The sequence below is a fragment of the Camelus dromedarius genome, chromosome 4 (assembly GCF_036321535.1).
Source record: "Camelus dromedarius isolate mCamDro1 chromosome 4, mCamDro1.pat, whole genome shotgun sequence".
In the NCBI taxonomy this organism is placed as follows: domain Eukaryota; kingdom Metazoa; phylum Chordata; class Mammalia; order Artiodactyla; family Camelidae; genus Camelus; species Camelus dromedarius.
This window is the reverse complement of record NC_087439.1, coordinates 57277464-57303815: the sequence shown is the minus strand read 5'-3', so window position 1 is coordinate 57303815 and position 26352 is coordinate 57277464. Positions and strand designations below refer to the sequence as shown.

General features: G+C 36.9%; 1 long non-coding RNA gene across 1 annotated transcript in view; it reads left to right on the top strand.

The window, feature by feature from the left end:
• LOC135321148 (uncharacterized) overlaps positions 1 to 26352 on the top strand; it is a 660820-nt gene that overhangs the window by 239370 nt on the left and 395098 nt on the right. Inside the window, exon 3 of the long non-coding RNA XR_010380643.1 lies at positions 2180 to 2274. This is a non-coding gene — a long non-coding RNA (uncharacterized LOC135321148). The remainder of the gene's footprint in view (positions 1 to 2179; positions 2275 to 26352) is intronic.

The following is a 26352-nucleotide window of genomic DNA, read 5'->3' as shown; positions in this document are numbered from 1 at the left end:
CATGCTCTTTTTCCTATGCCGGTCTGCCTTCCTTTCTCTTACTAGATAGTTTAGAACAGGGATTAGCAAACTGTGGTCCATGGGTCAAAGCTGACACACCACCAGTTTTTAAAATAAAGATTCATCGTTGTATGCAGCCACACGCATTCATTTATGGATTGTCTATGGCTATTTTTGTTACAATGGCAGAGTTAAGTAGAGCAGAGTTGAGTAATTATGACAGAGACCATGTGGCTCACAATACCAAACAATATACTAGCTGGCTCTTTTAGAAAAAAATCTGCTAACCCCTGGTTTAGAATAGTTAGTTATCTAAGCTATGGATCCATGGTAAAGTAAATGTGTCTTATAAAATGAGGATGAATGTAAGCTGAATTTTCTTCATTTTCTCTTGGAGAATGGAATTCATAAAAAATTATTTTGGAGAGAAGAAGCCATGAATGCCTTCCTGGGGATTTAGGCATAAAGAGCAGCAACTCCTTTTATAAAAGGGGAGGTGCTCTCAAACAATTCCGAGAGAAGAAAAGGCCAAGGAAACCCAGCGGGAGGTGGTCTGTGGGGCCAGATCCTGAGGATTTGTGGACTAAGTGATCTGAACCAGTGACTGGGCATTTGGCTGGGGCAGAAGAAAGTGTTAACAAATGGTAGTGAGCAAATATAAAAGTTTAGCCACTTGATAACCTTGATGTAAACGGTTTTGATTTTAATATTGAGTCAGAGAGCCTCTGCTTATTTAAATAAAGAGTATTTCAGTAAAGGATAAGTACTGATGGCTTTTTAAAAATAACCATGAAAAAGTGGTCTTGCAGTGGCTTCCTAAGAAACAGTATTATTTTGTGAAGATAAAAATCTCTGAGAAAGTCTGTAAGTATATTTGATGCCTGAGCATTCTTTAGCTATTGTTGTCTTACCCGAATAGTGCAGTCTGTGCTAAATTTAAATCTTCATCAACTTGTAAACTTTGGCGTTAAAAGCCTTAGTACTTTCCCATGTCCTGCTCAGAGTAATGGGAAAACTAAAGAGGTAATATGAACCCTTACCATTGTATCTTATAGTAAAATAATTTATCCCCCAATTAATTAAAATGGCACATCAAATCAAAAAGTCATTAAATAACATGTCACAATTATGCTCTTCTTAGCTCTCTACTAAAGAAAAATTAAGTGAAGATGCTGGAATTGTAATTCCTTACACCTCTAAAAGATAAAGGACAGAATTTCAAAACCATAAAGTAGCACAAATATTTCATTGTAACTATTCTCATTCTTCTTTCTTGGCATATTCTCAGTGAACCAAGAAGTCACTCCCAGTTCCCTTTGTCAAACACTCATTCATTCCTTCACTATTTAAAGACGATGTAAGAAAGATGAGGCTGAGTAAGTAAGAAAGGCTATAAGCTAAAAATTACTGCAGTTTATAACTTTCCCCACTTTCTGGGGAATCTGTCCTTCCTAGACGACGTTTTATTTGTGTTGCCAGAAGAGACTAAATTTCTATGTAGAATAAAGAGGTAGCAGGATAATCAATTAAGATATGAGAAGAATAGCTGGTTAGTTGGGGGTAGAATTTGGGCTGTTTGAGGCAGAGAAGAGTGAAACAAGTGATTAGAGCAGTGGCATTGTTGAGTGACTCTTTAGGGAGACAGTTGCAGCAAGCAGATTTCTTTTTACAAATTTTGCTGTGTGTCAATAGTACTATTCTCAAAATTCAGTAATGGTTCTGGGTCACAAATTTCATTTAGTTGTATCATCATGGAGACATGTGCCTTGGAGCAACAACAAAATAAGTCTGGAATTACAAGTTATGATAAATGCTAAGATGACTAAACGCACAGTATTTTCTACAATTTCACATGGATATGTATCCCAGACTTAACATCCAAAATTACAGTACATGAGAAGGGTTATACCTTATCCTTAGTGCATATATTGGTCTGCCTATTTTATCAAATTACTATGAGGATGAACTGTATAAAAATTGCATAAATGCATTTCTCACAAAGAGGCGGTGGCTAGTTAAAAGTGAAATTTTTATTATAACTTGGAAAGTCCCATTTGTGGACACTTGCATCCTAGATTTTAAGTCAGGTTTGATGGTAATATCTTTGATAATGAAGTTTGAGAATGTCTTGTCTCCATTAGGTATCAGCATGTTTTTGTTTTTGTTTTTTTTTTTAAAGCAGCAGCACAAGGATTCTCATCCAAGCAGAAAGATAATACCAGAGGTCCAAACTGGCAGCTGAATAGCAAAAGGAAGAAAAGCTCCTCGTATAAGGTAGGCAAGCATGCTCTCAGGACTTGAATAAGCACTATGTGGGAACAATACAGGAAAGATGATAGTCTCTGGAAACGTACTGTCCAGTATCATAATTAGTTTTGGGGTATTACGAAGCAAAAAGGATACACAGATTCCAAGATGAGTGTAATGAAAGACTCCATGCTTGCCTTGGCAGCTGGAAGCCGCAGTGATGTACTAGGCATCGCTAAGAATAGAGACGGAACTACATGGTTTTGGACAGCATTTGTTCACTCATAGCTCAGATCAGACAAATTACCTTTTTGTAATCGTTCATTGTCTATCAGATTAAGTACATCCTCTTCCAAGGCCTTCCATAATGTGCTCCAAACCACCTCTGACTTCTCTTTTTAAACTTTATTACATCTATCTCCTTAAACTTTTTGTAATTCTTCAAACATATTTTGTGCTTCTTGCTTTCTTCGTATCTTTTTACATAAAACGCCCCTTTAATTTTTTTTTTTTGGACCATCATTCAAGGTCTATTTTGAAATACAAATCTATCTTCTGGGTAGTCTTTTTTGATCCATCTCTAACCGAATGTGCTCTCCCTTTTCTACAACTTCCTAGGACCTTGTGTCTAGGACCTTTTTCATCATGACTTTTGTGAATACATAGCATCTACAGTGAGAAACTGCACACAAGAATTATAAGTAAATCAGCCCTTAGAGTTAAACTTTGAAATCAATGCTAAAGATTCAGTGCAGAGCTAGAAGGGCTCCCAGAGGAGGAGAAATAGTTCCGAGTCCTAGAAGACTTGTTCATAATCTGATTAAGCCTGTTAAGATATTGAACAAATGAACGAAACAACAATGTTAAATCAGACTTGGATGTAGTCATTAAGAGAAATCTCAGGCAAACGTTGGCAATGGCATCTGAAGGAAGTTTGAGGAAGAAGCCTTAGGCTTAGCATTTGTGTATTTTAGCAAGTGGGCATATTTCTAAGGTGTTTAAGCATTCTGTGAAGTAAAGAACTTTAAGTAGTATAAACTCTCTACTGGAAAATCATCTCAGTGGTGTGATTCTTGCTACCACGTGCGAACATGTGCATACATTTGTATCCATTCTTTCCTTCTTTCTCCTGGTCCTGCTTTAATAGAGGAAGTGTGTCTTCTCTTAGCTAACTTGTATCTTTGCACCTACGCCCTGAATCCCATCCACTTTCTATATTCTTACACATTGTATCCCATCCATTATTCCGCAATCTCCATATCTTTGTGTTCAATTACGGAAGTCAGAAAAAGAAACATTATCCTTGAGATTTCAGTTTAGCATCATCCAAAGGCAGACTGTAAGATAAGGATTCAGTCGCAAGGAATTTATCAAATAGTTTCAGGGAACACCAGGGGAAGAACAGAGAAGTGATACAGGGTGGGGAAAACAGCCAACAAAGGGTGGCATTTATATCTGCTACTCCTGTGGGCACCCGGTCCTTCATCAGGAAATGGTGTAAAACGCATGCCTCAGAATGATTCTACCTTTTAATGAAAATTTTAAAAAAAAGTGACTATCCCACCTAGAGGAGATACTTGCAGCATGATAATGTGAGCAGTTTTGTGGTCTCACGCTGCAGTGAAACTGGTGAAAATGATTTAAAAAACTCCAACCATTTTAAGTCTCTGGACATGGTCCCAAGGGGATGCAAAAACTGAAGAAACGTAGAAAATCTTCTAAATTTCAGTGAGAACAGGGAGAGTAAGTGGTATTTGAACTGAAACCTGCTTTCTCTCTCCCCTTTCCCAACTCATTGAGGCAGATACCCTGCTCTGTTGCCATCAAGAATACAGTGCTCTCTCTTCCTCTGGGCTCCCAAGAAAGGAAGGATGTCATCCTGTCCTCAGTTACCTTTTGTTGCATCTAAGTTCTGAATTAGTACGGCTGAGAGGTAAGGGCTCCCTTCTTCTGTCCAACCCCCACTCATAGTACAGAGATTGTACCTTGAGTGTGGAACCACTGAGAATACTGGGGCCTCAGTTGCCCTTGCTCAGAAATTTCCATGTTGGGAGAGGCAACCTGAGACGATGTGGGGCTACTGCCCGCACCCTCTCACCCCACCCTGGTCCACACCAACTTGACACACAATTCCTCAAGTGGAGAGTGTCACTCAGAGAGAAGTGTACCATTGTTCATGTGCCTCGCTCCAGAGTCGTGACTCACAGTTTTCTTGGAGGGTAGCTCCTAACCTCTTCCCAAAGGAACTGACTTTATTTATGACCCTTGATGGAAAAATTCAAGGCTTAGTGTGCTCACAAAAATGGTAGTCGTATTGTTGTAGAGTAGCTGTAGTGGTGGTAGTTGTGAGAGACAATTTGGAGGAGATTGGTAGATTCATCAGATATATAGGCCAAACTTGTCATATGCAGGAATAACCCTTTAGATTAGATGACTAGCTAATGTCCCCTCAGAAACAATGGAGGCCTGCAGGCAGTGGGATAACATACTCAAAGAGCACAGGGGGGAAGAAAAAAATACTGTCAACAAAGAAATCCTATATTCAGCAAAGCTATTTTTCAAAAATGAAGACAAAATAAAGGCATTTGGAAATACAAACTGAGAGGAATTGTTACTGGTAGACATACCTTACAAGAAAATCCTGGAATTGTACATTTGAAATTGTATGCTTTAAATAGGTAAATTATACCCCTCTATATTAAATAATTATGTGAATTGCATTTTAGTAAAGCCTTTTTATCCCATCTGAGTGGTGAGGGTGATCAGACGTTTATAACCAATTCCCAATATTCATTTGCTGAAGGCTGCTTTTGGTGGTGAATTTCCTGGCATCTCTAGCCTTTGCAAATGGGTGAAGCAGCCTCCCAGCACATTCAGAAACAGGCTTTAATCACAGAGATGCAGACACATTAACCTGGAACTTGTCTCGCGCACACTGATTATGGTCAGGTCTAAGCTAAATGGTGTCCTGAGAACGTCTCCTGCAGCCCACTCCTCACGCCACTCAAGACTCATGTTTTACTTTAGGTTCACTGCATCTCATGACTGCTTTGTCCAGGTGATGTCTGGTTACACTTCATAAAAAAATAAGATAACCTGAAAACCAGGAGATTAGTGGGGGTAAAAGCTACAGTCATCCTGATGTAATTGGTACGAAGATTACCGTGCCTGCTCTTTCTTTCCCTTGTGACCTTGACTCCTCTCCCCCTTGGGAACTGCTTCTGCTGTTCTACGTTTACTTCCTTGGTTGGGTTAACATGACCCTCATGAGTGGCTGTCTAAGCTCCTGGTTACCATGCTTCTCAAGTTGCAGGGGCTGCAAATGTCTGTTTAGAGTTAACAATAGATGTAAAAACAACCACCGATCACCCCAGTCAGTCTCCTTGGATCCAGGAATCCTCATTCCTGTCCCCTCTTTTGTAACAGTGACCCTCCCTAATACATAGTCAGGGAACTGTGGGAATGCAAGTGTCTATTAGCCATGGCCAAGAATTCATGTGAGACGCAGCTCACTGAGTATCATTCTGAATTTGCTTCCTTTGTGGTGATTATGTCCACTTGCCTCTGACAGCCTACCTCCCAAAGACCCTTGCTTTTCCAGAATCCTATCAATAGCAATCATGTTGAGTAGTTCAGTTCCATCATGATAGTTGCCTACTGTCCACCTACTGTCTACCATGGTCTCCAAAGGACAGCCACAACTGAGCTGCTCACCTGCGCCAGTGCCAAACTCACTATTTCCTATTGTTTATTAAAGCACCCTCTGGGATTTCAAAGAAAATATTGTCAACTGGTGGGCTTTCTGGTGATATATATGAATTTATTCTAGCATGCCCACCTCTCTGCTCCCTCACCAATACTCTGTAAGGCAGTTTTGACATGTCTACCTAATTTACTGTAGGCCACCATAACAAATAAGGTGATGTATGTATATGTATGTGTGTGTGTGTGTGTGTGTGTGTGTGTGTGTGTGTGTGTATTTGGCTACCATTTAAAATAGTTTGGATTCGTATTTCCACATACCTACATTTAAGGTAATAAATCCCACACTTAGGGTTAACTTTCAATTATCTCTGTAGCAAATTTTAGATGCAAGTTGCCAGCTTCCTGCCAAGGAACAGATGGTGTCTGGACCACCTTACCCTCTGTCATTGGATATGTGTTTTCAGAATATAAAATTATGCTTTCATTAGCCTTCACAGTGGATATGGATGTCCATTTAATACACACAGACATTTGACACAAACGTCAAAGTTAAATATGATTGTTATTTAAATTGATATTTTAAAACATCTGCAAACGCATTCCTTAATTTTTCCATTGGAACATGTACATGAAAGTCAGCTATCACAGTTATAACACAACTCTTTTTTTTCCTACAGTGTTTAAATTGTCTTTTCTAAATGTCCAATTTGTGTAGGAAATAATGTCCTCCAGCATCACCAGTTTTAAAAGAAGTGCTGTAACTGGTAACAAAGCTCTCAGGACACATGATGTTTAACTCATCAGTCAATATGTGTCCATCTCTAGTTCTTAGGGCCAATTGGTTCCTCACAAGTGAATAACTCGTAGGTCAGCATGCATCCAGCAAGCGATGTTAGGCTATTCTGCTGATTCCTTTTTGTTTAGAAAGAAGTAACCTGCTTGTGTTCCTTCAAAGTCCCAAGCAGTCTGATTTTAACACATTGGCTTGCTTTTTGTGTTAGGTGAAGTACAGAGCTGTGCAGATGTCACAAAACTGAATGCTCAATAGTTAAGGGCACTGTTATTTAAAAAAGAAATGTAAAGAACCCAACACCCCAAAAAACAATTACTGCTCCAGGTGAATGTGCATATTGATTTCAGTGGAATTGAAAGCTGTATTTTATGGTCTGTTACCAAAGTAGCATTTGGTAAAGTTAGGGACAAAACCTCACAGGAGTAATATAAATTTAAATTTTAGAAACCAAGTTAGACATCAAAAGTTAAGAGTCCATAAAAAGAATTATTGATAATGAAGAATGGTGTAATACTTTACAGTTTATGTATGACTGTCAGATCTCTAGCCATTTAACACATGATGCCCAAAAGCCAGTTGTTAGTTTTCTAACATTAAATGAAACGGTTAAAATTTAGGGTACCAAGATAATTTGAAACAAACAAACAAAAATCTGACATACTTAGTTCAAAAACACGAGAGAAGGGACAAATGGAAACTATTTTTTGTAGTTTAAGGTTTTTAATGCTTAACTTAATCATCTTACTCATTACATAAGGATGAAATTAAAATAGAACATCAATCTAAATTGCAGATGAAAATATGATTATATTTCAGGTATTGAGATATATTGACATTTAGGTTAATTCAGATATTTCTGCAAACGAGTGAGGATTTTGAAAGATCTGAAATCTCTGGTTGATTACTTTGGTGATCTATTCAAATTTGAAGAGATCTCAATTGGAAACTTCCCATAAAAAATGGAAAGATGATATATGCGGAACTCAAAGATTTAATTATATTTACCCATTTAGCCACTTTTATCTTTATTCTTCATGTTACCAACTAGCACAATAAAGCAGAAAAAGCAGTGAATTTATACAAAACCATAATCCACTGTCTTTTAAAAGATTAATGCATCTGAATCACACATGCAAATTTAAAATGTCCCTAACTGACTTGACGAAAAACAAGCCTACAAACAAAAATAAATTCTGTAATCTGGAATTCAACAGGATACTATGCCAAGGTCTACTATCACATATTTAAAATTTACTTTCATAACAAAATTATATAACATTACCACAGAATATTTGGAATTTAAAAATAAATTATATTAAAATAGCAATTATCATTTTCTCTTTCATTCTTATTTTCATAAGTGGATTTTCATGATTATGCTAATGGATTTGAATTATTATTTCATTTAAACTCTTAAACTCAGCAGTTTTTTTCTGTGGCTCCATAGATTTGTAACTATATTGTTAAAGGCTATATAATACTTTATAAAATGAATGTTTAATAATTTACTTAATTGTCACATCATTGTGTTTAGGCTTAATTTTCTGATTGGTATAGGTAATATAATTGTAAGAGATATTAAAGTAATTACCTTTAGTGACGTATCTTTCTGTGTTAATGTCCTTGCTTAGTTTCCCCTTCATGTGGGACTCTGAGTTTGGCCAGGCAACTTACTTGGTAAATGGAACATCAGTAAATGTGATGCAAGTTGGAGCTTGAAAAATGCTTGCATGTCGGGCTTGCTGTCTTGAAAAGCTGCCTCTCTGTGCAGACGTCGAGGCTAGGCTGCTGGAGACACGTGGCCCAGCCAACAGCTGGCAAGAGTCTCCAGACACGTGGGTGAGGGCGTTTTAGACCATCCAGGCACAGTCGATCCATCAGATTGGTGCAGCTGCATGAGTGACTCTGCTGCAGACAGTAGAAACACCACCTAGATAAGCACAGAACCAATGGTAACCCACAGTTACAGATAAATAAAATGCTTGTTGTTTATGCCCCTACAGTTTGAAGGTGGCAATAGAAAACTGACCCAAACAATTGCCTAACCTCACTCTTGAGGCCAAAGTTAGTGGAAGGGAGGACCTCAGGATTAATGTCTACACTGCACAGAGGCGTTGGCCTGGTGCTGGCTGACAGCTGCAGATACAAGCTGGTGAGGTAGTCTCAGGAAGCAGGGCACAGTCCCAAACAGCAGTGTGTAGGGGTTGACAAAGAACGTGCGCCAGGCACAAAACCCAGGGTGTGTAAATGCACTCTCAGATCAAAGAGTGAAAGGGTTCGTGCAGGGAATAGTTGGCGCTACCCTTAGAGGCAATGGATGAAGTAGGAGAGGAGTATTTTTCTGGAACAGTAGGGCTTTAGCTTGTAGGAAAATTCATGTATTAAATGACTGTGGCTTGTTACTTCTGAGAGGTTGACTCTTGGTAAAGAGATGATGACTGGATCAAAAACTAGAAATATCCATTGTTGGTATATAACATGTAATTCTCATTCATTGTCAAATCTTTCTTTTTAATTAAAAATATTTCAAACATACAAAACTAACAGAGTAAACATCTACATACCCAGCTTGTTAATGTTTTGACTTTGGCTTCATACCAATATTTTTCAGTCTTGGAGGTGATGTCATCGATACCGTGACCCTCTATATATTTTCTTCCCCTTTATTGATCACATGAGTCACAAGCAAGGGTGACAATCAAAATAATTAACGTCAGGTTGCTCAGAGTGACTTGAGGCCCTCAGCTGGACCGTGCGGATGTCTGGGAGCTCCTGCAAGGGCAGGAGAGGCCAGAAGAAGGGGTCTTAGCGGGGCTCATAGCAGCTGCTGTTAATCATAGCTGATACTGAATTACTTTAAAGAAGACATGACTTTCCCAGTGTATACTGGTTAAAGATCAGCCTTGATTATAAATGTTTTCGCCAGATCTGGTTGCCTTTTTACTTTTTAATGGTGTGTTTGGTGCGTTTATTTTGATTTTGGTTAGAAGCTTTTATATATCATGACATCAAGTGTATCTGTCTTTTTCTTTATAATCGGTGCCTTTTCTTTGTTAAAATATCCTTTGTTAAACAAAATATTTTCTTCTAACATGTATGATAGTGCTCTTGATTTTTAGATGTTTAATCCATGTAAAGTTTATTTTTCTTTTGTGTGAGGTAGGGATTTACTTTTATCCTTTACCACATGGATATGCTAACTCTGCCACTTATTAGCAGTGTGTCTTTGTGTCTTAGTTTCTCATTCTCTTAATTTTTATATAATCAGTAGAATGTGATTTTCTCAGCGAATCATCTAAGTAAAATGAATATAAGGCAACCCTAGAAGATAGAAGGTGTAATTAGGCTTATGGCATTTTATAATTTGACCCCCTACCCCCACTCCACCTCCCTAGTACTTTTACACTAAGGTGTGATTAGACCTTCCCTGGTTCTTTCTTCACTATAGCTGTTTTGGGAAGTGTGTATGTGTCTGTGTGTGGGGAGTGTGTGAGGACCGTGTGTGTGTGTGTGTGTATTGGGGAATACAGGGTGCAGGTAGTAGGGTAAGATGATCTAATATTCTTTGGTTTATTATGATTTTTTCTTTAGAGTCAGTGGAGTTGTACTTACAACTGGCTCAACTTTTTAAAAATCTTTAGGAATAGATATTTGATAAACCAGAATCTTCTGGCTGGTTGATATTGACGTGTGCAACGATATCTTTGCTTCATGAGACATTTTAGGTCTAAATAGACACTTTCTGACACCAACATGTTTGTGTTGCTTTTGCTTGTCTTTTCCAGTGGAAGGAAGGTCAGCAATATTCTATGTGAGGAACTTCCCATACCCACACTCTTGCTTTGTTTTGCATCACGAATCTACACATGTTGATAATCACAAACAGAACTTTGAAGGAACTAAAATGTACCTTCTTTTTCAGTGTTGATTCAGGAGTGTTGTATTATTACCATTTTTACTGATATTGCTATTTTCTGTTAATTTACTGTCAAAGAAAGAAAAGTTTCTCCAGACTAAGGTTTTGCCAACAGTCAGAATGCTTGATCCTGTTTTCAGTTCACCTGGGGAAAAACTGAATCCACTTCTTTGGTAGAAAAATATCAGGAACACACATGACTGTGCATTGCTCTTAGTCCAACCTAAGAACGCATTCATCCCGGACTCTTGTATGATAAAATCTATCTCTTTTGACTGGTTTTATGATACTTACATGAGGAAAGTTACATGAAAAACTGTATTCTGTAAACTGCACTGATGGCACTGAGCTTTCTAGCTCTCGTTCCTTTGTCATTTCATTTGAAAGTTTTATGCTTGGAATCTACACTTTAACAGAATGGTCTCTGCTGCCTGCAGCCCCCTCCTCCCGTGTATTTTCTTACCACTCTTTTCTGGGAGCATCCATCTCAGAATGGATGTAGAAATAGAAGACAAAAGTAATTACAGAGGAGGTGGGTGGCCAATTCTCAAGTTGCTTGAAAGAAATGAAAGAGATGACCAGTTTTATTGTTTACAGATTTTGCATTTATCTGCCCAGGGGAAATTGGAGTACTTGAGAAAATACACTTCTGCCATTGATTCCGGCTAGCAACTTTGCTTATTAGATTCTGGCAAAAGTAATGATTGCTTCCCAGTCCAATTCATCATATCTTGGTGTAAATTCCTTTCAGATTAGTGCTGTGAATTGACTGTCAGTCCTAGTTTTTGAGGTGGTGAGAGTTTTTTGTTTTTCTCAAGGTCCACTGTATTTTACGTTGGGCTATTCAAAGATTCTGCATCAGGGTTGACTCCTGGGGAGTTCATATTTTAAAACCAAACTCGTTCTTGTTGCTTTCTGACAATATACTTTCTGAAAACTGACTTTCCTTTATACTGTCTCAGCTTTATATTTCTTTCTTGTGTTTCCCCAAGAGTCTAATTATGAATGCCTGCCAGGCTCCTTCTGGGCACTAATACTGTTTAAAATTTGGTGAGCGGCTTTGTTGATGCTTTTCCCAATTGGCTGGAAAGAAGCTGTTTACTTCCTCATTTGTGTCTTTCTTCTTCACCTGTGTGGCATAAACTGTATTTACGTTTCTCCTTTTCTCTAGTAAAACATATGAGATTTGGGGCTTTCACCGAAGCTACTTATTTGGCCAATATTTAAATGCTTTCAGATTTAATATGGCCTTTGTATTTGTCCATATTGACTAATTAAAATATGTAAAGCTCAAAGTAGAACTGGGGATACATTCTTGATAGAGACCTCCTTGCTAGAAGCTAAGGTGTGCATCAAAATGACAGAAAATTTCAATGACAATAAATGGAATTCTTACTCTGATTTCCAGTTTTTTGCAGTCAGCCTCTTTGTGCTTTACACAAGGGCGATGATACTCGGAAACAAAAGGACTAAAACATCTGGAAAATCCCAGTGTGATTTGGTATTCGATAAGTAAGAATGTCAAAAATAGAAGAATTTCTAAATAGGAGAGTTCTACATTGTTGGCATGCGTGTAGTGTTTTCTTGTTGGGCTGTGCAGGAAAAGGGGAAATAAATAATTCCATACAGCGGCCTGGCTCTGCTGAGCATAGGATTCACACTAAGGAAAGACTAAGAATAGCAACACCTAGTCTAGAAAGCTTCCACCGTCCCCAGCAGTTCTTCCCCACAGAGAACCACTATTGTCTGCTACTTTCCCACAAAGACCCACGCCTTGACTGCTCCCCTGCACATCTTGCTCAGAAGTGTAGTCACTTTATTATCCCATTATCCTGTTCCACGTATTTGACCTGCCTGTCAAGACTGCTGCGGGTGTGAGAAATACACTGTGCACATTCAGCCTCTCATCTCACCTCGCATGGGTGAGGGGCCTCCTTCTGAGTGAAGTCGCGGCTGATATGCTCTGTCTTGGACGTAATAGACGAATTGCCTACCCTCATTCGTGAACTTCTGGTGTTGCGCAAATCAAACTGAAGAGACAATGTTACCCTTTATTTTAAAATGTAAACTTTGACAGCCTGCTGTCTGAGGCAGTTCCTCTATGAATCTGTTGACATTTTAAACTCTACTTTGGAAATTTCCTCTCTATTTCGAATATCTACTCTACTCAAAATTTTATATAAAGTTATCCCCTCCACACACCATCAGTATGAAAGTTCTTCCTTTCTTCCTTTCCTAAGGCATTCTAAGTCACTTCAGGAACTGGCTCCCTTAAGAGAAAACCACTAAATCTTGCTGCTTACACAGCAGCTCCAACTCTTACCACAGTGCTTGTCAAGAAGTGAGAAATATTTTCAGCGTAAGCTCCTGCAAGGTTCACAGGCTTACTAGGCTGTGGTTTCTAACTAATAAGAAAGAAAAGAAAACTGCAGAAGCCCCTAGAGAACCTTCTGGCAGAAAGTAGATAACACAAAATAAAATCACTGTTTTATTTTATTAAGGACCTTTGTGAAGGTTCATTGGAAACAATTTAGTCTGTCTAACATAATTAAGTCACTAAGCAGCATCAGATAATAGCCAGTTACAGTCTTGGATTAATAATGTTTAATTCATTTATAATTCACTCTAATACATGTCTAGGAAGCATACACAGAATTTTATAAAATACAGTATGATGAGTAAGGACAATTGAGTGATGGATCATAAAATAGATTTAATTGTGGTCATTTGAGCTGCTATTTGAAATTTATGGCTGCCAGCTGGCAACCAGGGGTTGGTTATTGTTACTGTTTTGTTTTTGTTTTTTAAATATATTAAGTACATTCAATAAATCTATCCAGATAGGAGATCTGGAGCTGGAATATGAGAATTATTTCTTTTCAGCCTTTACCAGAAATGAGTTTTTTTGAGACAGGAACACTAAAGAATGTTTAGGCAGGGTCACTGTGGAAGCAGCGCTGTGTCCAGTGAGATCCACTCTGGTAAATTCCCAACCTACCAGCTCTTAATAACTGATACTCCTCAGCAGACTTGAACTGAGCTCAGTCTATTGGAGTAGGAGAGAAAGAAGAAGAAGGGTCAGATTTAGACAGATTTTTGCTACAGTACAGTTCTAAAGTGATTAGAGTTTAAAATGGGATTGTTGAAGGAGTTAAGAAGCATTATGGATAAATAAACGGGATAAACTCATCAATTCATCAATTGCAGGCCCATTTCTATATTTGCACTTGAAATTTAGAGATTTTTTTTTCCCTCTAAAATTTGGGTGGGAAAACCTTACTTGAACAGAGTAGAATCATACAGCTTTCCTAAAGGGAGAAAAGGCAAATTAAGTATTGCAACTGTTAGTTGGCTGGACTCAGGGTTAAATCTCAATGTAATTCTAACATCTGGGAATTTGCAGTCTCTAAATTTCTGAGGTTATATGTATAGCAACTTCTGCATTGCTGAACTTGTACTGATATTCTCAGCAAGACTGAGGTTGTTAATAAATACCATCTTCCTCTTTAGAATCTGCATTGTATTTATTGTTTTAAAATTGTTTAAATGTGTTTTGTAACAAATTGTTGTAAACATAGCATAGATATTACGTATTTTTTTCTGACTACATAGACTGAATTTGTTTGAATTATTTACCTATACATTCTTTTGTCCCTGGGACCCTGAGGCCTAAAATCTGACAATGCAAGGAACTGCTATTTTGCAGCGTGTTGAAAGATAGGTAAATATGAAACAAAGTAAAATGCTGTAAATTATTTACTTGTTATGAATAGCAGAAATCTGGAAGATACCACTATTTCTAGTTATATGAAAACTAGAAAGACTGAAAGATTTCTGCAAAGAAATAATCCTGGGATTTAGGTATATTTGAATTAAGGTAACAAATGAAGATAGACTATATAAAGAAGTTACATGATTCCTCCAAGTTGCAAATTTCATTTGTTCTTTTGACAAATGTTAATGAGCTAACTACGTGTCAGGTACTGATTTGGTGCCTGGGATGTGGCAGTGAAACAACAGAAGTCTATGCCCTTGTTTGGACTGAAATGGAGAACAGACACACCTTGCCAAACAGTGTCATAATTGATGAAGGCGAGAATACAAAGCCCGAAATGCCAATACAAATAATGGAACTGAAATTTGAGACTTAATGAACTTTGGGAAGCACGTTGGTTCATAATTTACATTTGCAGGGTTCAACCAGTGTTTTCTGAAGTATCCATTTATAGGGGTCCATGGGAGAAATATGCTTAGAACACTGACAGGGAAATTTTGCTTCTCTTAAGAAAAGATACACATTTTTTGGCTTATAAAGACTACAAATTTCATTTCCCTTTCTGCATTGGCTGCCAAGAATATCAGTAATAAATCTGAGGCTAACATCTAGCAGTCCAATGGGAAATGAATATGTGTTTTTGTTGTTATCCTACTTCATTTATAGGATCTAATTTTAGAAAGAGACAGGACATTAAAGAAACAGATAACAAGAAAACCAGTGACAAGTCACAATCATGGTTGTGTTTGTAAATCCAGTTAAAGATTTTCAAGGCGCTGGTAACATATTAGTCTTTTCAGTGGATAATAGGACCTGAGCCTAACACTGTAGAATGGCTTCCTCAGTGTTTATTTCAAAGAACCCTACTTTATTAAGATCAGCCTCCAGGTCCCAGAAGAATATTGTTCCTATCATTGAATAAAATCAGTTTAAAGCACAGTCTGTCAATGTAGATAGATGACAGTGGCAAAAACTATTAGAGGGGTGGAAGGTGACACAATTGAAGGACATCTTGAGGGAGAGTTTGAATTGAAGCAAATAGAAGCACTGGGAAACAGAAGCAGAAAATCAGCCAGTCATCATCCCAAACATCCTCAGACTCTGCAGGTGTCAGTTGGTGCCACAAAGCAAGACGCTCCTTTTATGCAGTGTGTGAAGAAATAATCCTGGTTATGGATCTATTTGGGTGAAGGTAATAAATAGAGATTGACAGTATAAAGAAGTAATATGATTGCTCTGAGACACAAATGTCATTTGTTCATCCAACAAACGGCATCAAATAGCTATGACTGGCAGCAACATTTTATTTGGAATCAAAAGATAATGGTAGAATTTTAAACTGTATTGAGTTTCTTTTATACACTTTAGAGTGGCAGTGGTAGGAAACAGAGTTAAGAAAAGCTTTCCCTTGGGACTTTGTAATCTACTCCAAGGTCAGCATGAACAGAGAGAATTAAATAGAAATTTTCTTTATTTCATATATTCATTATTCATTAGGTTTGAGTTTAAGGAAAAAAAATACTTTCTTACATGATTTGATCCACCTTTCTTTGAAATAGTTTTTAAGAGAATTCAGGGTCACTGTAGTCACCACCAGTGGGATGAAAGCTCTACTTCTCCAGGTTTAATATGTGCCTTGCACATAGGAAATCTGGTCAACAAATTATTTTTCCAGTTCAAATTCCTCTAGGGTCGAAACTTCAAGCAGAAACTGGTGGCTGAGATGGTGGTTGTATTGCCACCTCTTTTTTGCTGACAACTGGGTTGGACAGCAGAGACCGGAAGAGCTCTGGCAATTTATCAGCTTCTCATAGGCAGCCGCTTGGCCAGCTCTGAGCTATGTTTACTGCCAGCTAACATAAGATTTAGAATAAGTGTAATTTTCAGCTTTTGTAAAGAGTATCGAATGATAAATAGAGTAATCAGATCTTCGCCTGTATTGCTTACTGCAGTGAAACATGGATTAAATGTGCAGTAAAAATATCAGTTAATCTGTCCAAGAAGCTAGATATATTCATTTGCTTTCTTTGATCCAGCTTAGTGGTTTCACTGGAAAAGAAGGGAGAAGGGAAATGATGTCCTAATTATTTATATGTTTACAAGTCTCCCCCTCCCTTAGGCACCGTTAAGTTGTCTCACTCCATACACTCTGTGCCACGGCAATTTGATATGTCATTAAAAAAGCATTAATGATAGCTCCAGTAAATTTCTCCCATCCAGGCTCCACAATGATAGCAATTCAAGTTAGTGTTGATCTCTGAGTGATGCACATGAAAACAAAGCCAAACAAAAGGACAGTTAGAGTGCTGCGCATATTCCCTACAGCTTGAGGTCAAGTTAGAGAGCCAGGTGCCCAGTGGCACCTTCTAATTTAGTTGGATGAGAGAAGAGCGTCTCATTTATACTCAATAAATGAATTGCTGTAGTGGGTGTGGTGTCACATTTATACTCAATCTTTTGATACTAGATTGAGCAATTACTGTAACGTTGGCTCCTTTGGAAGAGTTTTGGAAGGCTTCTGCTTCTCTGCTCCTGGTTCTAATTTTAAAACAAAAATTTAAAAAAACAATGAGAAAATACCCTATTGCCTTTGAAGCATTTGATTATTTACCTAACAAAACAATATATATTTATTAAATGCCTACCGTGTGTTTTCCAGTCACTGTAGCTTCTGCTTCAGAGAAGACAGTGCGTGTTCTAAAGAATGCACTTTTTTCAATTAAAGGAGGAAAGAAAAATTAAAATGGAAACAAATACTAATGAAAAGCTTTAAATGATGAGGGTCAAATGCTTGGTTCTGATAAGAAATTAGGTTTGTGTGAAATTATTTCTGGCCAGTATAAGCAAGAAATTTACACAGTATGGGGATTTAAGTTAAAAGTAATTCAAGGATGTAATTCTCATGGTTTGAAAGTGAAGGGAGTATGGAGAGAACAGAAGCTTTATTTAATGGAGCGGTGGAATAAAAAGTGCAGAAAGAATGTTGGAAGCACATTTTAGAGGTCACTAGAATTTTAACTTCTAGGTAATTTTATTACACTAATTACACAAAGCAACAATATAAAACTAATGTAGGATTTAGAAGGAAAATCAAAAGAAAATAACTTGTCCGTGCATCCCTTCCCAAGCAAATGATCTATTTTCATTTTTCTTTGTTCTCTCTCACTGAAGAATTTTGAACAGTGAAATGACATGATGGAAAGTGTGTCGCAGGCCTTTTAGGAGGATTAATCTATCAATAGTAAGCAAGATGGAGAGTGAAGAGAAGTGTCTGAAACCTAGAGACCAATTATAATTCTATTGTAGTAACCCAGGTGAGAAGTGATAAGGGCCTGAACAGAAATGGAAAGAAATGGGAAGTTGTAAGAGGCATTGACATGGAGAAAAATCACTGATTGGATATGGGACATGAGAGAAAGGTAATCTTTAAAGATGACTGGAGCCTGAGTTAATAGCAGTGGCTCCAGAGATAGAAAGCAGTAGAATGATTAGAATAGGTGTCTGGTTGTGAAAAATAATTTATATATGTTTTTGTAATGTATTTGAAAAAATATGGTTACACAAAAATGATGCTAATATATTTAAAGATGGACAATTGGGATATATATGTGTACCCCTAATCCTGAGGTCTTTCTTATATTCCAGTCCTTCTTAATCATATAAAAGGGATAGTTGCATGGAATCAGCGTCATGGTGGTGTGAATCTTTTTTTTTCTCTCTCTTTGATTTATAACTAGTCAGACAACCATAACCAAAAGAAAAGTGCCTCTGCAAAGCATACCGGAACACCTGAGAGATCCATTTATTTATGTGCCCAAAAGTGGGAGGCTTGGACGGAGGAGATGGCAGAGTAAGGGAAGTGGCTGCAAAGCCGGTGGTGGCAGAGACGACAGTGGCTGGACCAGCAGTGAGCCAGCACAGCTTTTCTGGCAGAGGAGGGGGAGGGTGAAAGCAGTGAATGGGGGTCTGCTTGGCTACATGTGCACGGCGGGAGAGACCAGCTGCTCTCTCTGAGAAGAGACTGCAGTGACTGAGGGGAGGGAAAGGAAAGGGAAATAGAGAGAACAGAAGGAAAATGCCTCCTGCTGTCTGCCTTGGGAGGCGAGAGGACTGCCCACAGAGCTCTGGGACCCCGCACTCGAGGATCTCTGTACCAAGCTGTGGGCACACCCAATGTCCCAAGTGCTAAAGTGCTAACACTAAGTACATACCTCACTCTGCTCTGCCACCACCATTTGCTTTTTTTTTTTTTTTTTAATGTGTGAGCTCCCAACATTAGCAGGAATTAGCTCCAATAAGAAAAACCAAAAACTTATGCTACAGCACCTTGTTCTGGAAAACAAAAGAAAGGTTCCTGTCTATCAATCTGTTGAACTGTTATCATCAAAGTGAAGAAAGCCTTGCCTGAGCAAGAAGGGTGTTCACTAGGCCAAATGCAGTGACAGAGGCCCTTCTCATCTCACACCATGAAAAATCACAGTAATGTGGTATCACAAAAAGGTAATGACAAATTTCCAGCAACTGAACCCAAAGACATGGAATATTGTGATCTATATGATAAAGAATTTAAAATAGCTGCTATGAAGAAATCCAACAAGCTAAGGAAGATTCAGAAAGGCAATACAATGATCTAAGAAATAAAAATTAACAGGAGTACTTTACTGGAGATACTGAAATTCTGAAAAGAACCAAACAGAAATTCTGGAACTGAAGTACTCAGTAAATGAGCTAAAAATACCTTAGATTGCACTGGAAATAGAGCAGAACATATAGAAGGGAGAGATACCAAGCTCAAGGAAAGAAATAACAGAAATAATTTGGGTGGAAGAGGAGAGTTCTCTCTACGATTCTTAAAAAGTGAAGAAACTATCTGACTCCAGTAGAAACGCCAACATAAGAGTAATGGATTTCTCCGGAAGAGAGGAGAGGGAGAAGGAAACAGAGATTGTATTTAAATAAATAGTAGCTGAGAACTTCCCATACCTAGAAGGAACTGGATATACAAGTGCATGAAGCTAGTAGAACACCTTATTATCTCAATGCAAAAAGGTCTTCACCCAGACATATTATCTTAAAAATATCAAAAGTCAATAATAAAGAACTTCAAAGGCAGACGGGTAAAAAACACAGTAACCTACGAAGATATCCCCATTAGGGTATCAATGGGTTTCTCAGCAGAAACTCTGTAAGGCAGGAGAGAGTGGAATGACATATTCAAAATATTGAAAGGTAAAAACTGCCACTGAAGAATATCCTGTCTGGCAAAATTCATTCAAATATGAAGGAGAAATTAAAGCTTCGCTAGATAAACGAAGGCTGAGAGAGTTCACCAACACTGGAACTGCCATACAAAAAATGTTGAAAGGAGCTCTGAAACAAAAAGATGAAAGTACGTAAAACTCTGATTAAAGTGGTAGTCAATCAGAATAGAATACTGTAAATATTTGTTAGAATAGTATATTAAACTCTTAACTATAGCTTAAACTTTAAAGGAAAAGAACATTAAAAATAACTATGACTACTACAAGTTGATAGTGAAACCATAGCATAAAAAGACGTAATTTGTGGTGGGGAGGGTATAGCACAGTGGTAAAGTACATGCTTAGCATGCACAAGGTCCAGGGTTCAATCCCCAGAACCTCCATTAAAATAAATAAATACCGTAGTATGACCACTATAGTATGAAACTAGAAATTAACAATAAGAGGAAAGTGAGAAGATCTACAAATATGTGGAAATTAAAACACTACTAAACATTGGGTCAAAGAAATCAAAAGGGAAATATAATTTTCTAGAAACAAATGAAAATGAAAACATGACATATCAAATACTGTGGGGTGTACCAAAGCAGTTCAGAGAGGAAATTTTATGACAATAAATGCATATATTATGAAATTAGGAAGATTTCAAATAGCAATTACAACTCATACTAAAGAAATACATAGACTCATAGGAAACTGCAATGAACAATTATATGCCAAAAAATTACATAACCTAGAAGAAATGGACACATTTCTAGGAACACACAACCTACCAAGATTGGATCAGGAAGAAATAGAAAATCTGAACAGACTAGTAGTGAGTAAAGTGATTAAGTCAGTAGTCAAAAGACTCCCAACACATAAATCTCCAGTAGAAGACAGATTCACTGGAGTATTCTACGAACATTTGAAGAAGAATTAACATCAGTTCTCCTCAAATTCTCCCAAAATATTGAAGAGGAAGGGATACTTCTAAATTTTTCTATGAGGCCAACATCACTTTGATACCAAAACCAGATAAGGATACCACAAGAAGACTATAAACCAATATCCCTGTATCCTGATAAATACAGATGCAAAAATTCCCAACAAAAATCTTAGCAAATTCAAGAATTCAAGAACACATTAAAAGGACTGTACACCATGACGAAGTGGGACTTATACCTGGGATGCAAGAATAGTTCAACCTATGCAAATCAATAACTAATAAATCACATCAATGAAGTGAAAGAGAAGAATCACATGATCATTTCAATAGATGAAGAAAAAGCATTGACGTCCTTTTATGATAAAAACCTCTCAGCAGACTGGGTATAGAGGGAATATACCTCAACATAGTAAAGGACATATGTGACAAACCTACTATATACTAACATTATACTTAATGGAGAGGAATTGAAAGTGTTTCCTCTCAGATCAGGAACAAGGTAAGGATGTCCGCTCTCACCACTTCTATTCAATATATACTGGAAGTTCTAGATAGAGCAATTAGACAAGACAAAGAAAGAAAATGCTTCAAAATTGGAAAGGAAAAAGTAAAATTGTCATTATTTGCTGATGACGTGATCCCATATATCAAAAGTCCCATAGAATCAGTAACAAAAACTTGTTGGATTTAACTGCCAATTTCAGTAAAGTGGCAGGATACAAAATCAACGTACGGAAAACAGTTGCATTCTTTTATGCTAATGATGGAGCATCATAAAGAAATAAAGAAAACCATCAAAAACAAAACAAAACAAAAAAGTGAGAATAAATTTAATTAAGGAAGTGAAAGATTTGTACACTGAAAACTTGAAAACTATACTGAAAGAAATCAAGGAAGACATGAACAAATGGAAGGATGTTTTTTCTTAGAATTAATATTGTTAAAATGGCCATACTACTAAAAGCCATCTATAGATTCAATGCAATCCCCCCAAAATACCACAGTCATTTTTCACAGAAATAGAAGATATAATCCTAAAATTTGTGTCGAACCTTTAACAAAATTCCCCAAAAAGCCAAATCAATTGTGAGAAAAATAACAATGCCAGAGATAATCACATTTCCTAATTTCAAACTATTCTACAAAGCCATAGTATTGAAGACAGTATGATCCCTGGCACAAAAACAGATGCATTGACCAGTGGAACTGAAGAGAGAGCCCAGAATTCAACCCCAACATGTACAGTCAACTAATGTTTTAACACGAGAGCTAAGAATACTCAATAGGGAAAAGATTGTCTTTTCAACGAATGGTGCTAGGAAAACTGGAGAAACATATTCAAAACAATGAAACTGGACCCCTATCTCACACTATAAACAAAATTAACTTGAAATGGATTAAAGGTTAAATGGATTAAACATAAGACTTGACCTGATAAAACTCCTAGAAGAAAATGTTGGAAAGAAACTTACTGATATTGGTATTGGCAGTAAATCTCGGGGCATGATGCCAAAAGCATGAAAATAAACAAACAAACAAAAATTTAAAAATGAGACTATATCAAACTCAAAATCTCCTGCACATTAAAAGAAATAATTAATAAAATGAATAGACAACATACAGCATGGAAGAAAATTATTGTAAACTGAATATTGAACAAGGAGTTAATATCCAAAATATATGGAGAACACAATCAACTCAAACAAAAAAACCCAAACAATCCAGTTAAAAAATAGAACAGAAGGACTAACTAGACATTTCTCTGAAGAGGGCATCAGAATGGCCAGCAGACACACAAAAAGATGTGTAACTGTCACATTGGCAATCATATCCATTTATCTATTGATGAAAACTTAGGTTGCTTTCATATCTTGGCAATTGTAAATAATTCTGCTATGAATGTTGGGTTGCATGTGTCTTTTCGAATTAGTGTTTCTGGTTTTCTTGGATATATTCCCAGGAGTGGAATCGTTGGGTCATATGGTAGTTCTATTTTTAGTTTTTTTGATAAATTTCCGTATTATTTTCTATAGTGGCTGCACCAATTTACATTCCTACCAGCAGTGTACAATGGTTCCCTTTTCTCTACATCCTTGCCAACATTTATTATTTGTGTTTTTTGATGATATCCTTTCAGGTGTCAGGTGATATCTCATTGTGGTGTTGATTTCCATTTCCCTGATGATTAACGATGTTGAGCATATTTTCATGTGCCTGTTGGTCATATGCATTTCCTCTTTGGAAAAAAGTCTGTTCAGTTCTTCTGCTCATATTTTAATCAGGTTGTTTGTTTTTTGAGTTGAGTTATATGAACTATTTATGTATGTTGGATATTAACCCCTTATCAGTCATATTATTTGCAAATATCTTCTCCCATTCATCAGGTTGTCCTTACATTTTGTTGATGGTTTCCTTTGCTGTGCAAATGCATTTTTTGCTAAGTGCCTAAGTTTAATTAGGTTCTATTTGTTTATTTTTTCTTTTGTTTCCTTTGCTTATGAGATAGATCAAAAAATATTGCTGTTATTTATGTACATTAGGAGTTTTAGAGTATCTGTTCTTACATTTAGATCTTTAATCCAATTTGAGTTTATTTTCATATATGGTGTTAGAAAATGTTCTACTTTCATTCTTTTACAAGTAGCTGTCCAGCTTTCCCAGCAGCACTTATTGAAGAGACTGTCTTTTCTCCATTGAATATTCTTGCCTCCTTTGTCATAGATTAATTGACCATAAGTGTGTGGGTTTATTTTGGGCTCTTTATTCTGTTCCACTGATCGATGTGTCTGTTTTTACATCAGTATCATCCTGTTTTGATAGCTGTAACTTTGTAGTATAGTCTAAAGTCTGGAAGGGTTATGCTTCCAGCTTTGTTCTTTCTTCTCAGGATTGCTTTGTCTACTTGGGGTATTTTGTGGTTCTATATAAATTTTAGAATTATTTGTTGTAGTTATGTGAAAAATGTTATGAGTACTTTGATACGGAGTGTTTTAAATCTGAAGATTGCTTTGGGTAGTATGGATACTTTAAAAATATTAATTCTTCTAATCCATGAGCATGGTGTATCCTTACATCAGTTTGTATCTTCTTCAATTTCTTTCATCAGTGTCTTTTAGTTTTCTGAGCACAGATCTTTTACCTCACAGAAGTGTACAAATTCTTAGAAAGGTACAATCTCCCTGGACTGAACCAGGAAGAAACAGAAAATATGAACAGACCAATTGCCAGTAATGAAATTGAATCAGTAATTTAAAAACTCCCAACAAACAAAAGTCCAGGACCAGATGGCTTCACAGGTGAATTCTACCAAATATTTAGAAAACAGTTAACACATATATTTCTCAAGCTATTCCAAAAAATTACAGAGGAATGGACACTTCCAAACTCATTCTATGAGGCCAGCATCACCCTGATACTAAAGCCAGACAAAGAAATCATACAAAAAAAGAAAATTACAGGCCAATATCACTGATGAACATGGATGCAAAAATCCTCAAGAAAATACTAACAAACTGAATCCAACAGAACATTAGTAGTATCATATACCATGATCAAGTGGGATTTATCTCAGGGATGCAAGGATCTTCCAGTATCTGCAAATCAATCAATGTGATACACCACACGAACAAACTGAAGAATATAAACTATATGATCATCTCAATAGAAGCAGAAAAAGCTTTTTGATAAAATTCAACATCCATTTATGATAAGAACTCTCCAGAAAGTGGGCATAGAGGGAAATATCTTAACATAATAGAAGCCATATATGACAAACCACAGCTAACATCATATGTACACAATGGTAAAAAGCTGAAAGCATTTCCTATGAGATCAGGAACAAGACAATGATGTCTACTCTCACCACTTTTATTCAGCGTAGTTTTGGAAGCCCTACTTACAGCAATTAGTGAAGAAAAATAAATAAAAGCATCCACGTTGGAAAGGAGGAAGTAAAACTGTCACTGTTTGCAGATGACATGATGCTATATGTAGAAAATCCTGAAGATGCCACCAGAAAACTACTGGAGCTCATCAATGAATTCGGGAAAACTGCAGGATATGAAATCAATATTTAGACATCTGTTGCATTTCTATATACTAGCAATGAACTATCAGAAAGTGAAATTGAGAAAATCCCATTTACCATCTCATCAAAAATAATAAAATACCTAGGAATAAACCTACCTAAGGAGGTAAAAGACCTATACTCAGAAAACTATGTAACTTTAATCAGAGTATAATCCATAAAAATATTGCATCACTATATTGTACATCTGAAAGTAGTATAATATTGTAAATCAACTATACCTCTATAAAAAATAGATGAATAGAGACAGATAAATAAATAAATACACAAACAAACATTTAATTCATAGGTGTGAATTAAATGTGGTGTATTAAGGATGTTGAGGAGATTAAAAACCTTTTTGAGAAGAGGAAAAGTAATCAGTGAGGAAAAGAGTGGTCAGTGAAGTAGACTGAGAACCCACATGATTATTATCAAAATTAGAGAGGAGAGCAAGAAAAAGAGGAAAAGAAAACTTAAAACACTACCATATTTAGAGTAGTATTATAGAGGAGAAGGAGCATGAAAACTGAGAAAAGGGTGTTATATTTTGTAACTAAAAGGTCATTGATGGCCCTTTAGAAATCAGTGAAGAATGAATGTTAAACCATTTTCTAGAAGGTTAATTTTCCATTAAACACATTTTTTTTAATGAAAAGAGGCAAGGCAATGGAATGTTAGCTAGTAGGTAAAGTTAAGGAAGATTTGTTTCCTTCATTTAAAATATTTTAAAAGTTTGTTCACTTTTCAAAGCTGGGTACAGGGGGCAACAGGTAAGTCAAAGTGTAGATATGTGAGTATTGGGAGGATCCACAGGGAGAGATAGAAGGTGGTGTGGGGGGAGTGGAACAAGAGAGGCCAGTTAGGAAACTATTTCAGTTATCCTGCAAGAGATGTTGCAAGGTGGCTTGAATTAGGATTGTGGTTGTGGAAATGGTAAGTACTGGTTGGATTCAGTCAATATTTTAAAGATAGAGCTGATCTGACTTGGTAATGAATAAGATATGAGGTGGGAGAGCAAGAGAAATAAAAAAAAATGATGTTGTTTTATTGGCTTAAACAATGGAAAGAACGGTGGTACCATTTACTGAGATGAATGAGATTGAGGAAAATGCAAGACTTTTTTTTTTTTTCAATGTGTTAGTCTTGGCTTACTCTCAGACATCCAAGAGGTAATGTTGTCTAGAGAGGTAGACACACAAGTCTTGAACTAAGACTGAATTTCAGGACATGTAAATTTGATATTCATCGGTATATTAATAATATAGAAATAAGTAGAAGGCAGCCATGAACATTAACAGTCATCAGTGAGATATGAAGATCTGGAAAAGGTGATGTCTGCAAAGCAAAAGGAAAGACGTTTCAAGAATGGCATAATCAGTTGTGTCTGCGTCTGGTGAGATGTAGAGTAAGACACGTGCACAGAATCAGGGGAGATTTGCACCGGTGTTAGTAGCTGAAGTAAACGAGATAACTGATTAGGCAGTTAATCAACTGTGATTATCTTTTTCTTGGAATTGATGTTTCAGACAGTTGTCAGAAGGCAAGGTTCAAGGTGTTTAAAGGAATATAGTCCTTCAAGGTGGTGGAGGAATGGTGGTCTTATATGAAGGAGAGCTACATGCAGTGGAGGGGTGGCATTAGAACAGGCATTTCTGGAG